The 13063-nt window shown below is 34.3% G+C and overlaps 1 protein-coding gene across 2 annotated transcripts in view; it reads right to left on the reverse strand.

Moving 5' to 3' along the window:
- The window catches only part of LOC123561289 (protein lifeguard 1-like), a 40495-nt gene extending 32161 nt beyond the window's left edge, over nt 1-8334 (reverse strand). The window contains exon 1 of one of the 2 annotated variants that reach the window (XM_045353545.2): nt 8240-8334. The gene's annotated coding sequence lies outside the window, so the exon portion shown is untranslated. Of the gene's footprint in view, nt 1-7019; nt 7044-8239 lie in introns of those variants that run through there. The other variant, XM_053553367.1, reaches the window with a different exon arrangement.
- Nucleotides 8335-13063: the final 4729 nt, after the last annotated feature.

Genomic DNA, 13063 nt, shown 5'->3' on the forward strand with positions numbered 1-13063 from the left:
CTTAATTTTTCTCCTGTTCCAGTAAGTGAATTCTCTCCGAATAGCCCATGTAGCACTATATCATGTTAACGAAATTCTGTAGTTTTTTGACCTTAGCCCGGAACCGGATTTCATAAATCAGTGTTGGTTTGTTATATAAATTATTAAAGTCGGATTTTTAATATTTAAGTAAAAAATTTCTTTGACAAACCAAGCCGAAATTATTTACTGAAGACAGATAATGTTAACGTCATTATGTATTAGAATTACAAAATAAGGTTGAAATTGTGTTTTCGTGTAAGTTGAATATCTGGACATATTTCATGCTGTATAGCGCAATCTATTTATAGAACGATTACGTATTTAGAAGTAGAAAAGCGATAGCGAAACATTATTGGAAAAGTCGATTATTCAGGGTCTTCATAGTAAAGTATGGTTTTCTTTTAATATACGATTCGACAGAAGTACAACTACTTTAACACGTTATTGATAAATATATCGACCTAGTTCCGCAGTAGATCTATTCATTTATAAATACATGTATAATTGCACGACAATTTTTAGGGATGTGTGACCCATCCGCTAGCTTCGGTATTCTACCGCAGTATTATTATAAATCAATAGGGCAGACATGCCTTGATGTATAAATCCCACACGGTAACTTAAACGATAAAATGTTTGATAACTATGATTTTCTTCATTAAAACGTTTCAATACAGAAACAAATTTTCAGTATGCACTTAACTTTTTTCATTGACAATCTTCTTGAGTTCAACGATGCATGAGAACCAAAAACAAGCAAACGATAATACAATGTATAAACATGCAGTCGTTTTAATTAGTATCAAGTTAATCTATACTATGTTTAAATTGGTACCGTAGTGTATTGGATTGTGTTGTCATACCCGACCCGATTGAGGCCTGGTAAACTCATTGAAAAGCTAACCAAAATGCAGTAACAACATAATGCTTGTGGATAAAAGGGATAATGCTTGCGGATAAAAGGGATAATGGTCTTTCTGGATATTGATGTATAGCCTTGAAGGGGCACATATCAACATGGTTGGAATTGAATTTAATTGAATTACATTAGGACATAAATCTTAAGATAAAACGTGTATCCAAACAAATATATTTTAGGTAAGCATTTAAGTTAGTTATTTCTTTCAAAGATAGAACTATAGATTATCATCATGATGATGAACAAATGATCCGAATCACTCAAGACGATAATCCTTCCGCTCCTTGTTTCATACATTGGCAAAACGTGATCACGTGATGTTGGCGGGATTTGCTCTACTTGTCTTTCAAATAGCCTATCCGATTATGTTATAGTTATATGGATGAACCAGTTTGGTTTTAAAGAACAAATATAATTGTTGTAAAGTTGAGATAGTATTTTTTAGAATTTAAGAAATCGTTGCACAGAATTTTTGGGGGATAAATTTTGGCAAATTTATTGTGGCCTGGAAAAATTCTGTCGACCGTGGGGGCGATCGGGCGTGCTTTGGGACGTTTTGATGGTACGGATGTTACGGTGTATATTAAAGGTATTGCTCTAGTGCCTTGGCAATATCTGACTAGCCTTGCTTAAATGTATCATAGCCTTGCTGATGTCATAGCCTTGCTCATCATATAATATTTGCCTCGCTTAGAATTACAGTACGTTGCCTTGCTCCATTGGTCCGCTAAATGTTCCTCATTACTTTGCAGGTAACGTCGAGTTATGGGGAATATTTAATTTACTGTGGTGTACTGTAGCCTTGCTCATTATAGTATTTGCCTTGCTTAGAAGTACAGTACGTTGCCTTGCTCCGCTAAATATTGTGGTGTACTGTAGCCTTGCTCGTTGCTTAGAATTACAGTACGTTGCCTTGCTCCGTTGGTCCGCTAAATATTGTTGTGTACTGTAGCCTTGCTCGTTGCTTAGAACCACAGTACGTTGCCTTGCTCCGTTGGTCCGCTAAATATTCCTCATTGCTTTGCAGGTAACGTCGAGTTTTGGGGGATGTTTAATTTACTGTGGTGTACTGTGGTATCCCTTGCATCCGTGTGGCGCTGCTTGTTGCTCTACAGGTAACGTGGAGCAATGACGTGGTGCTTTACGAGTACGTCTGGTTTCCTCCCGGTCGACTGGTTTTTCAAATAGCTTTCATTGGAGTGGCCATACTCTGCCAAAATATGATAATAACTTTATATTGAAAGGAATATTTCATAGGTTGAATTAGCACTGTTTACAGTATCTTACGTGCCGGTAATTGAAATATGTGACTGTATTCATATCTGAAATGTACAAATAAACATGTAAAAATGTGAATGCTACTTGTCTTCTGGTTATAATTTCGGGTAATAAAATAATAAAAATTATTTTGCCTAAAAATAATTACTTTTATTTTTCCCGAAATTTATGGCTATCTCGTTGCTAGGTGTGTTAGCTATAAACTATCGTCGTTGTCAAGTAATCCAGTTTTCTAGTTCCTTGTCTAAACATAACAGATTAATGATAAACGCCTATTCGTCAGGGAACCACTCGAGCGTTATATTAATCGAGAGCACGTGCAATCTTCTCAGTTGAACTAAAGGTGTATTGGCTAGCGCTTCAGATCGATGTTAAATTGCCCACCCGCCACACCCCAGTAATAATAATAATAATAATAAAAATTGTTGTATACTACAATTCATTATATTTTGTACCTTTAATTCTGTTATGACAATCTGACTGTTTTGTGAAGTATTTATGTTGCAGATAATATGCTGCCATTGGGTGCCAACTCCGGAAGTGATCAGACTCCAGGTACTTTCCACAGACATTAATTGAACGGATTCCTGGGCTACAAACAATTTGTGAAACAGACAAATCTAAAAGGATATCATTCTTCCGGACTGTTGCTTTATGAGAAATCAAAAGGACAATTTAGAATTAATACATGTATAATTTTTATTACTAAAATTCCAGTTAATCATTTCCATATTTATATACAATTATTTTTATGTCACTCCTAATTGTAAGGGCCTGGAAAAATTCTGTCGACCGTGGGGGCGATCGGGCGTGCTTTGGGACGTTTTGATGGTACGGATGTTACGGTGTATATTAAAGGTATTGCTCTAGTGCCTTGGCAATATCTGACTAGCCTTGCTTAAATGTATCATAGCCTTGCTGATGTCATAGCCTTGCTCATCATATAGTATTTGCCTCGCTTAGAATTACAGTACGTTGCCTTGCTCCATTGGTCCGCTAAATGTTCCTCATTACTTTGCAGGTAACGTCGAGTTATGGGGAATATTTAATTTACTGTGGTGTACTGTAGCCTTGCTCATTATAGTATTTGCCTTGCTTAGAAGTACAGTACGTTGCTTAGAATTACAGTACGTTGCCTTGCTCCGTTGGTCCGCTAAATATTGTTGTGTACTGTAGCCTTGCTCGTTGCTTAGAACCACAGTATGTTGCCTTGCTCCGTTGGTCCGCTAAATATTCCTCATTGCTTTGCAGGTAACGTCGAGTTTTGGGGGATGTTTAATTTACTGTGGTGTACTGTGGTATCCCTTGCGTCCGTGTGGCGCTGCTTGTTGCTCTACAGGTAACGTGGAGCAATGACGTGGTGCTTTACGAGTACGTCTGGTTTCCTCCCGGTCGACTGGTTTTTCAAATAGCTTTCATTGGAGTGGCCATACTCTGCCAAAATATTGATAATAACTTTTATATTGAAAGGAATATTTCATAGGTTGAATTAGCACTGTTTACAGTATCTTACGTGCCGGTAATTGAAATATGTGACTGTATTCATATCTGAAATGTACAAATAAACATGTAAAAATGTGAATGCTACTTGTCTTCTGGTTATAATTTCGGGTAATAAAATAAAGAGTGATATTGTATCTACTTCCCTATGGAAGACGTTTGAATGAATATATGATTATTGCAGGAAGTTCACAGCAACCTGTTCATGGGTCAAGTTTGCAACAAGCTGTTTGCAGCAACTTTTTCGCAACAAGTAGTTAGTACGCAAAAACTTGCTCACAAACTTGCTCACAGCAAATCTAATTTGCATGTGAAAAGTGAACACCAAACAAACATCCCACAGTAAGTGTAACTACTTATTTAAAAGTGTTTGCACCATGTTCATCATATATTTGCTGCATGATCAAAACAGTGTTCAGTGCAAACTATAATATTTCTGTAAGGGACCATATTTATTAAAAAAAAAAAAAAAAAAAAAAAACACTACTTTTCCAATTCACTCCATTTCAAACTAATACAAAATTCCTCTGCTAATGGACTCTGACCAAGTCCTCTAAAATAGAGTGAGGGCCCTGAGCTGTCATTTTGTCCAAGTTAAATGTACAGGGTTACTGCTGTCAGTAGCCAATGGCTACAGGAAGTAAATTCTGGCGCTAAAAATCTTCAATAGTGGTGCCAACAAAAAAATACAACAAAAAATCGGTGATGAGATTTTTCTCACGGACGTACACTGGAAATCGATGCAAGGTAAAGGTTGCACGTGATCGATTACATGATGTGTTGTTTATATCACCTGTCACATAATGACACTTTGAGATGTGTGTTTATAGTAGTCAGTGACACTTCCGTTGTCAAATTAATTGTGTAATTGGATTAACTGACGAGTTTCATCACCCAGCTGATTAGATAATTATGCATGCAGTGGCTGACATTTGTAGCAAGTTCAAAAGAATGAACAGCTGGTGAAAAGAAATGTTGCTTAGTAATGTGATGTCATTATTATTTAGTTTTAAATTAGGGTACAATTATCTCATGAACATTAAATGAATGGCTAAAAGAAAAAAGTATGTTTCTGTGTATCTGATTTTATAGTTTTTATGTGTTTTTTTCCAATACAAATGTGTTTTTTTATATTATGTGCTGTTTCATATGTCACAGTTAAGGTAGTTCTGCACATTCAGAATGAAAAATTTTCTACAGTGTAGAATTTGATTAAACTCTGATTTTTCAAAACTTTAGAATATATTCAGGGAATCCAGCAAATAAAAAAGACCGGGACATGTGCTTGATTTTTTGCTAGACTGATTTGAAAAATTTGGCCCTCACGCAATTTTTCATAAATAGGAGTCTATGGGAAAATCATAACTTAAATTTCTTAACATTTTCACGAACAGAAATTTTTCTACAATGTAGATTTTAATGAAACTTCTCACAGTTGTAAATAAACATATGGTCTATAATGTGATGAAATAAAATGTATATGTCCATGTGCTTATTTTTGATTTATTTGACCATGATTAAAGTGAACCACACATTGCACACTAATTTTAAGACATTATTTTGAATTATGTTTTAATATCATATTTTAACTTTAGAAAGATAGTAAAAATGCCATTGTAATATATTTACTCACAGGCTGCCATATTAATTCACAAAATGATTTTCATTTTTATTCTATGCTTTCGGGATAAATGATGTACATTACGCCATCACTTTCAGTTTTATCAAACATGCAATACTACCTTAACTGATGTTTAAATGATTGAAATAAAATTTTGATATTTAAATGATTGAAATAATTTTTTATTACTTTACATGTGTTTGTTACTGACTGCCTGTTATTGTTAATATTATATCCTTAATAACGAAAGTGGTATGTCGCCTGTCACTGCACGCATGACTACTTGCTCCAATTTTTTCTGATTGGCAAATTTGTTGTCGCAAAGTCAAACTGACCAAAAGGAAACCCTGAATGTACATATATTAAATATATAATAATTATAATTTGACCAAGCTAATTAACTAATTTTTAAAAACAAAACAGAAAGTAAAAATATTCAATTACAAATTTATTCAATAAGAAATATAAATAAGATGCTTAATTAGAGCAGTAAAAGAGCTTACATTTTTAAAAAGTAAATGTTTATCCTGCATAACAAAATAAATACAAAGAAAACTGTGATATTATTATGACGGGTGCGACCCTTTATGTACCAGTTCATTTATGTACCAGGTACTTTATGTACCACTTTGAGACTTAATGTACCACATATATTATATAGTAGCTATACTTTCTATCTATATACCTATTGTGCATAGGTGATAATAGGTGATAATTTGGTTGTAATTTACTGTGAAATTGTTGATTAAATCAACAATATGGGCCAACATTTTAAATTGACTTAAATTAAATATTTAAAGTGATTAAACAGTTTAATTAACAACGCATTTCACAAAATTGGAATAAGAAACAATTCATAGAGATCAATTAATGCTGGATTTTTTTAAAATTTTATTTTATTTTATATGTGGTACATAAAGTCTCATAAAGTGGTACATAAAGGGCTGGTACATAAGTGGACTGGTACATAAAGTCCCACATTCATTATGACTACTGGTACTGATGATAAACCCGGACAGATGATAAAGTAGACCAACTTGGAAATATTCGACTGCAATCGGTTGTTTATAAAATTGAACACACCATTTAATAGTTTCCATTTACAACACCAACTGGTGTAAACAAAAACAAAATTGTTAAATATTCAGTATAAATAAATGACTTACATTTATTTGTATAAAAAATATTTATCCAAAATAACTAAGGACGAGGGTGTTTTTTTGCGCATGCTCACTGTCAAAACATGAAGGCCTGACATTTGGTAAGTTTTCATTACTTGATATGGAATGACTGTTGCACCTTTTTGGGGAAAGTTTCAATATAATAATGCCAAAAAAAAAATTGTAAATGACAAAGTGTTCGAATTTATCATCAGTCAACGTTCATACAGTCCCCATTTTACATACCCCTTTCAGGGCCTCACTTCGTGTGAGTTTGCTTACTAAATATAAATTTGAATAATGTAATGTTTTCAGCAAAGGTTAAGCTTTATTTTAATACCGACCATTGATTACAATTTGCAGAAATAAAAAAGTTACAGGTAAAAAACCTCATTTTCTGTTCGGGTTTATCATCAGTACCAGTATCCCAATCAAACTCTGAAAATCTAGCCACGAAAGAAAGTAATGACAAGGACCGTGGTGCATGTTTAAAAAAGCTGTATCTAATATATTTATTTACTTTTGAGACAAATCTGTTAACATCCACTTTGGGTTTCTTTTGCTGCCAAAAATCTGCTACTAATATCGTCGCACCACGTAATTTTACGCACACCTATTTCGACGCCATTTTTGTTTTGACCTCGTTCTCGATTAACTTGGGGTTTCCGATGACGTAGTTACTCGGTGTAATGACAGAAAACATCATGGTTACTTTTACCGATAAAAAGTTGGAAAGTTCAGGATTTGAAGATATTTATCAACTTACATTTATCCTATACATGATTTTTAATGTTTCTACTAATGCAAATTTTCATCCATTTTAAAAACTTCCCTGTGGAAGCTTAGATTAAAAAAGCTACTGGAAATTTTGTTGTACGTCTGCAGCCGACTTTGGTGCTATCAAGGTCACATCACTGCCATGTGACATATGTAGTCGCACTATTTTATGCACTGTTTTGGAAGGTGTACGCATTATATATCAATGCGACCATTACTACACACTTCATTTTTTTTCTCTTGTCAAGTAGGCTGCGAACACTGGGATCATCTAAAGTTTTGTATAAAACAAAATGTGCCAAATTCCTCTGTAAACACTGCAGTCCAGAAAAATGAAAGAAAAAACATCAGACAGTGTGTATTAAAAAAGCAGAGTGACTATTTATGTTCTTAGCCCCTTATGTTCATGAATGTTAAAATGTTTTCAGATTTATTTAATCCTTTGGCCTTAATATTGATTATCTACTTGCATCTGCTTTTGTGTCAAGTTTTATTGCAGCATCCATGACAGTTATGGTGTAGCACATTACTTACAGTGATTGCACAAATATTTAAGCCAATCAAAAGCTTCGTAACAAGTATCATGTAGGATGCGTCGAAATAGGTGTGTTAGAAAAAAGTATGGCCGACCACACTAGTTGTTGTTTACCTTTTGATTTCTGGCAGTCAGTTGTTTAGAATAAGATGTTATTGGTATGATTCAGTGCATAAAAGGTTAGTGCACATGCAACATCTAATAGAGTCACGTATTGGTACTGAATGAAAAAGCGCGGCCATGTTGCTTGTTATGTGCGTCGAAACTGGTGAGTCTGGGATACACACAGTATCCGAAAAGTGAACTGTCCAAATACTGTGAACAGAACATACCACCCACCATGTGATTTCTTATGATTGTCATCTAATATTGTATTTACCAATTTATTTCAAATATTTATATGTAAATAACTGTGTCTAACACAATACCTTGACGTAAACAGCTAATTCAGAGTTCTGAAAGTGGAGTTTTGGATTTTTAATGAGATGTCAAGGTACACAGACGCTTGTTCCGTCAATTCCAGAAATGGACGATTAACAGAAGGAAGTCCAGAGATACGGATCCGTGGAAATAGGCGGAAATTTCCAAGAAGGAAACAAATTTCTTAAAAATACTGACAGATTTCTAGTAAGGATTAATATGAAATAAGGCAAAGCCTCAAAGCGACCTCAAAGAAATCGGATTTATCTAAAAATATTATGCATCATTTATTTGTCACAAAGAAACTATTCACTAGTCACAAGAACTGAGGAGAACCTATTCACTGAAAAAGTCTACATTTAGTGTCACCATACTTATAACAGTGAATATCATACGTTGCAAAATTTATGGGAAGCCGGTGTCACGGTGACGTCATTACCGCGTTCCCGTTTCTTTTTGCTTATTATGACATTTTTTCCATTTTCTGACCGATGCTCGATCTTTTAAATGAAAACAATATTTTTTTCCAAACAACTGGAAATCATTTTTTCATTATTGTTAAGTGATGAATAATTTTTAGCAATTGAATGAAGTTCTGTATTCACTCCGGAAAGAAGTACTTCCTGTGAGCACCAGTCCGCTAGGGTGCGCTTTTTTAAAACTTCCGACGAAACTTTTCAAATCCATCACCAAGTGTGAAAGTATACTTGCGTTACCGTAAAGCTCGATTCTCGAGCAGGCCCTTCGGGCCTGCTCTTCGAGCTCGCTATAAATGAATTCAAATCTGGCATAAATAAAGAGAAAGAACGTTTGGCAAATAAGTGGGAACGTATAAAAACCAAGGATGAAAATCCAACATGTAAAGCCACGTTCTAAAAACACAGCCTCCCAAAACGTTAAACAAGCACGCGACCAACAAACACACACTCACACAAAGAAAACATACTAAGCACTGCATGCCTAGAATCTCTATATATCTATATACGGGTTCTGAAACTAACATGATGTTCTCCACTTGTTCTCCATTGATTGTTTAAATTTCTAGTGTTACCTTCAAATTGATTCAACTCTCTCACCGATTCTTCGAATAAGTCAACTTTTGTATGCAATGTGGAAGTTCCATGACTTACAAAATTGTTTCAAAAATTTTCCCTAATCAAGAAAAAAGAGATAGAAATAAAGCAATTATTTCCTTTTCCTTCGCTACTGACTTAAAAATTTTGACATTCAGTGATGGATTTGATCACTAAAAACTGCAATGCAATTTTACACATCAACCTTCAAAATAAAGACCGCCAATATTTATGCATTTTTTTCGTGAATAAAGGGATTGAATCCCTTAAAGAAAACAAGGACAAATATCAAACAGGGAATGCCATGTTCCAAAAATGCAACCTCCCCAAAAGGAAACCCACAGCAAGCAGACGTGCACACTACAAACACACACACACGCGCATACAAAGCAAACACACAAGGACAAAACGAACAAATAAAGGAACACAGTGGAGCACCGCCTTGGAATGGTTAGTGGCAAAAACACCACTTGGGAGCTTAAACTGGTTTATGGTGTCCACCCAACCTCACTCTTACCCTCACCAAGTTCCAAAAAAACGGGATAGTGTAAATAAAAGTAATCCCTGTCAGTTGAATATCTTAACAGACGTAATGGAAACAAAAAGGAATGGCATGTAAACACAAAAATGCTCCTGTATAAATATATAAAAAGCAAACCTTAAGAACAAAAACGTATGTACTCAATGCCTTTGCAGAAGACAGAGCAACAAGAGAACATCCTTAAGGGCCCAACGAAACAGGCCAAAAGACAGATATCAAAACAGTTCAGTTCTGGTGGGATTTAAAAACTGCATATCATAGAGTCCTCCCCCTCTTCCGTAAGACACAATCAAAGAGGGAAGCGTAGTGTCCAACTGTAAACGGGTTGAACACTAAACATGCGGTATGTCTCAAAACAGCTGGGCTGTAACCAGACTTTCCCTGTTTGATATTTGTCTTTGTTTTTTCACAATGTTGCAAATATCTATTCTAAGAAAAAAAATGTATTCTTTAAGCAATACCATTTGCCCCTAATTCAATTTATACTGGACTTCCTTGGTATTTCTACAAACGATCCTGACAACTTCATTGTATCAATCCATTTATTACTTGAGAATAATTCTGTCTTCTAAGCAAAGAAGGACCAAGTCAGTAATTGCATATAATTTTAATAAATCATGTGGGATCTGTTTAATAAGTTTGTAAGTTTCTATATTTCATGAATATCAAGAATTGATGTCCTGTTTGGGAATGCAGTTTTCCGTCAGGAAATGGTTGTTCCCATTGTAACTAATTGTGAAGCTTTATCTTTGTATTGCTATGAAAGGAATTTCATGCTGAGCCTTCCTCCAGATACACAGTCAGACTTTATCACTCCATTTTACAGTACTTCATGCCATCTGGATGATATTTAAAGTAAAGATATTTCGGTTTTACTCAAATGGTCAATACTATTTGTCACAAGAAGCTCAAGTTATATAATATAGCTGAGGATTCTGATACCACTGTATCGTTTTTAGATTTACACCTCTCTACATTTATAGTAATATAGGTGAAAAACTGATGGTTTTGTCTTTTGACAGTTCCTGTGATACGCAGGCTCCATAACCTCAGATCCCCTTCCTAAATTCCAGTTTGTTTAGTTCTGCCCATTGTTTTCTCGTTTGGGGCAAACCTTTTACTTTATCTGGGGACCAAACGCCGCTCTTCATGGAATTACACGCCTCAACACGTGTATCATTGAAGGTTCCATGTTCACCGCCGTTTGAATACATCTGCGGATGTCTCTAATTTGCTTTTTGTACTTTTAGCATGTGTAAATGTTGAGTTCTGCTCAACCCGGGGCTAGAGGGCGTGGACGGTAGCATGCATTTCCACTACCGTCCATGAACAGGCTCAATCAAACCGAGCCTGCAACATTTTCGTTTTTGTCGTGTTGAGCGACCTGTGAAGTTTCCACTTTTCTCTATTTTAATATAAATTTTGTAAGTTCCCCTATTTAGACGGGAATGTATCTCGTGCAAAATCTCATAGGATATAAATTTTTCAATCAGCAAGTTTTATTAAAGCATGAAGTCATGAACGTGATTTATGTTGTTTATGGTTGTAGAGATAAGAGATAATATACAACATGCGTACTGCATAACTATAAGCATAACTATACGTTTACTGGGTCCTTAGTTATTTCCACTTCCAGTTCACAGATTGTAATAATATGCATAAGTACTTCACTTCACATTATCTGTTTACATTATAGTTATATAACAAGAACTTTCTTGTTATTTTAAAACTATATACACTGGTCTCAACGCTGTGTTATATAGTCTATGAATTACCTACCTTAATCACTTTAACTTTAGCACCTAGGTGAAAATTCAGTAAACACAACAGAAAATTTCTTTAGTGTAGTGAAGGCGTAATCAATATATTACCCCCGAAAAAAAACCCCTCCTTTAGCAGGGATATTTTGATAATGTCCTAAATAAAGCATCCTGTAGATGGAAATTGGTGAACTCAACTATAACATGACAATAGATGAAAAGTGAAAGACTTTGAAATAGACTTGTGATATTTTTGACTTAGTAAACATTGTGTTAAAACTTTTTTTTAAAACAAAGCTAGCCCTATTCTTACTGACGATGTATGAACAAATAGTAAAATCTCAGGTAGCACGTATTACTTTGACTTTGGACTGCGGGATTACTGTAACTTCACTGATACCCAGTTAAAACAGGAGACGCAAACAATCAGAAGATATTGTTTGTTCTTATTTTTAAGTTTTAAATATCTTAATACAAAAATTTACATTCTAATCTTAAAACAAACCTTTTGCAATTAGACACGTGTCTTATTGATGTAAACAGAATGTACAGTGATTTTAGTGATCATTGTTTTAGCAACTGCATGCACCTTTTAAGAGAAAAAGAGTTTGACAACGACCAGCTCCCTTTATGAAGTAAACATTAAGAATGCAGTACACAATACGAGAATTTATTCAGTAAATACAATAAAAAAATAAAAATCCCCCACCTCCCTCTCAAAACTAGGAAAATTTTGGAAAGCAAGGAAAATCGTTCGTCGGTATTATTACAAGAAAAGAAAAATGAATAGTTCATTGACCAATGTGTTCGGGGTAATAAATCTGCTAGCTTTGAATTATAGACAAACAAAAATTGTGTAATATTCTAACCTTGTAAATGTTGTCTAAAATATTGGAAATGTTTAGAAATAACGCAATACATGTACACGGAAATCGTTTTAGTATAACTTCAATTAATCCATATAACTAAGTTCAATCTAAACTTTGTTTCCATCCTGTCGATTCTTCTTTTATAGATAAATTATGTATCGATAAAGCCTCATGAATAAATCTTTTTAAAATAGCACGCACAAGTAACATCTTTACACAAGAAAAATGAGCACCTTAGATAAAAAAAACTTCCATACTGTCACTGCACTATCCGTCATTTCTAAAATATTTGAGTAATCAATTGATACACAATTGATCCAGTTTTATTTACCAATAATTCAATACATATCTTTCAGCATTTAGATCAGGCTACACTTGTAAAACAACTCTTCTAAGACTAATCTGGAAATTCTTTATTGTTGATTGTCAATTGCATAAGTTAAAGTGCATTGGAATATGACAATTCAAAAGTGATTAACAAGAAATATATAAAGATGTTCATCAATGCTAAAAAATTAGATTCTGTGCTTTTTAATATTTTCCTTAATGGCAAATTTCAAATTCAATAAGCGATACAGATTTGTATATG

The sequence above is a fragment of the Mercenaria mercenaria genome, chromosome 10 (assembly GCF_021730395.1).
Source record: "Mercenaria mercenaria strain notata chromosome 10, MADL_Memer_1, whole genome shotgun sequence".
Classification (NCBI taxonomy): Eukaryota; Metazoa; Mollusca; class Bivalvia; order Venerida; family Veneridae; genus Mercenaria; species Mercenaria mercenaria.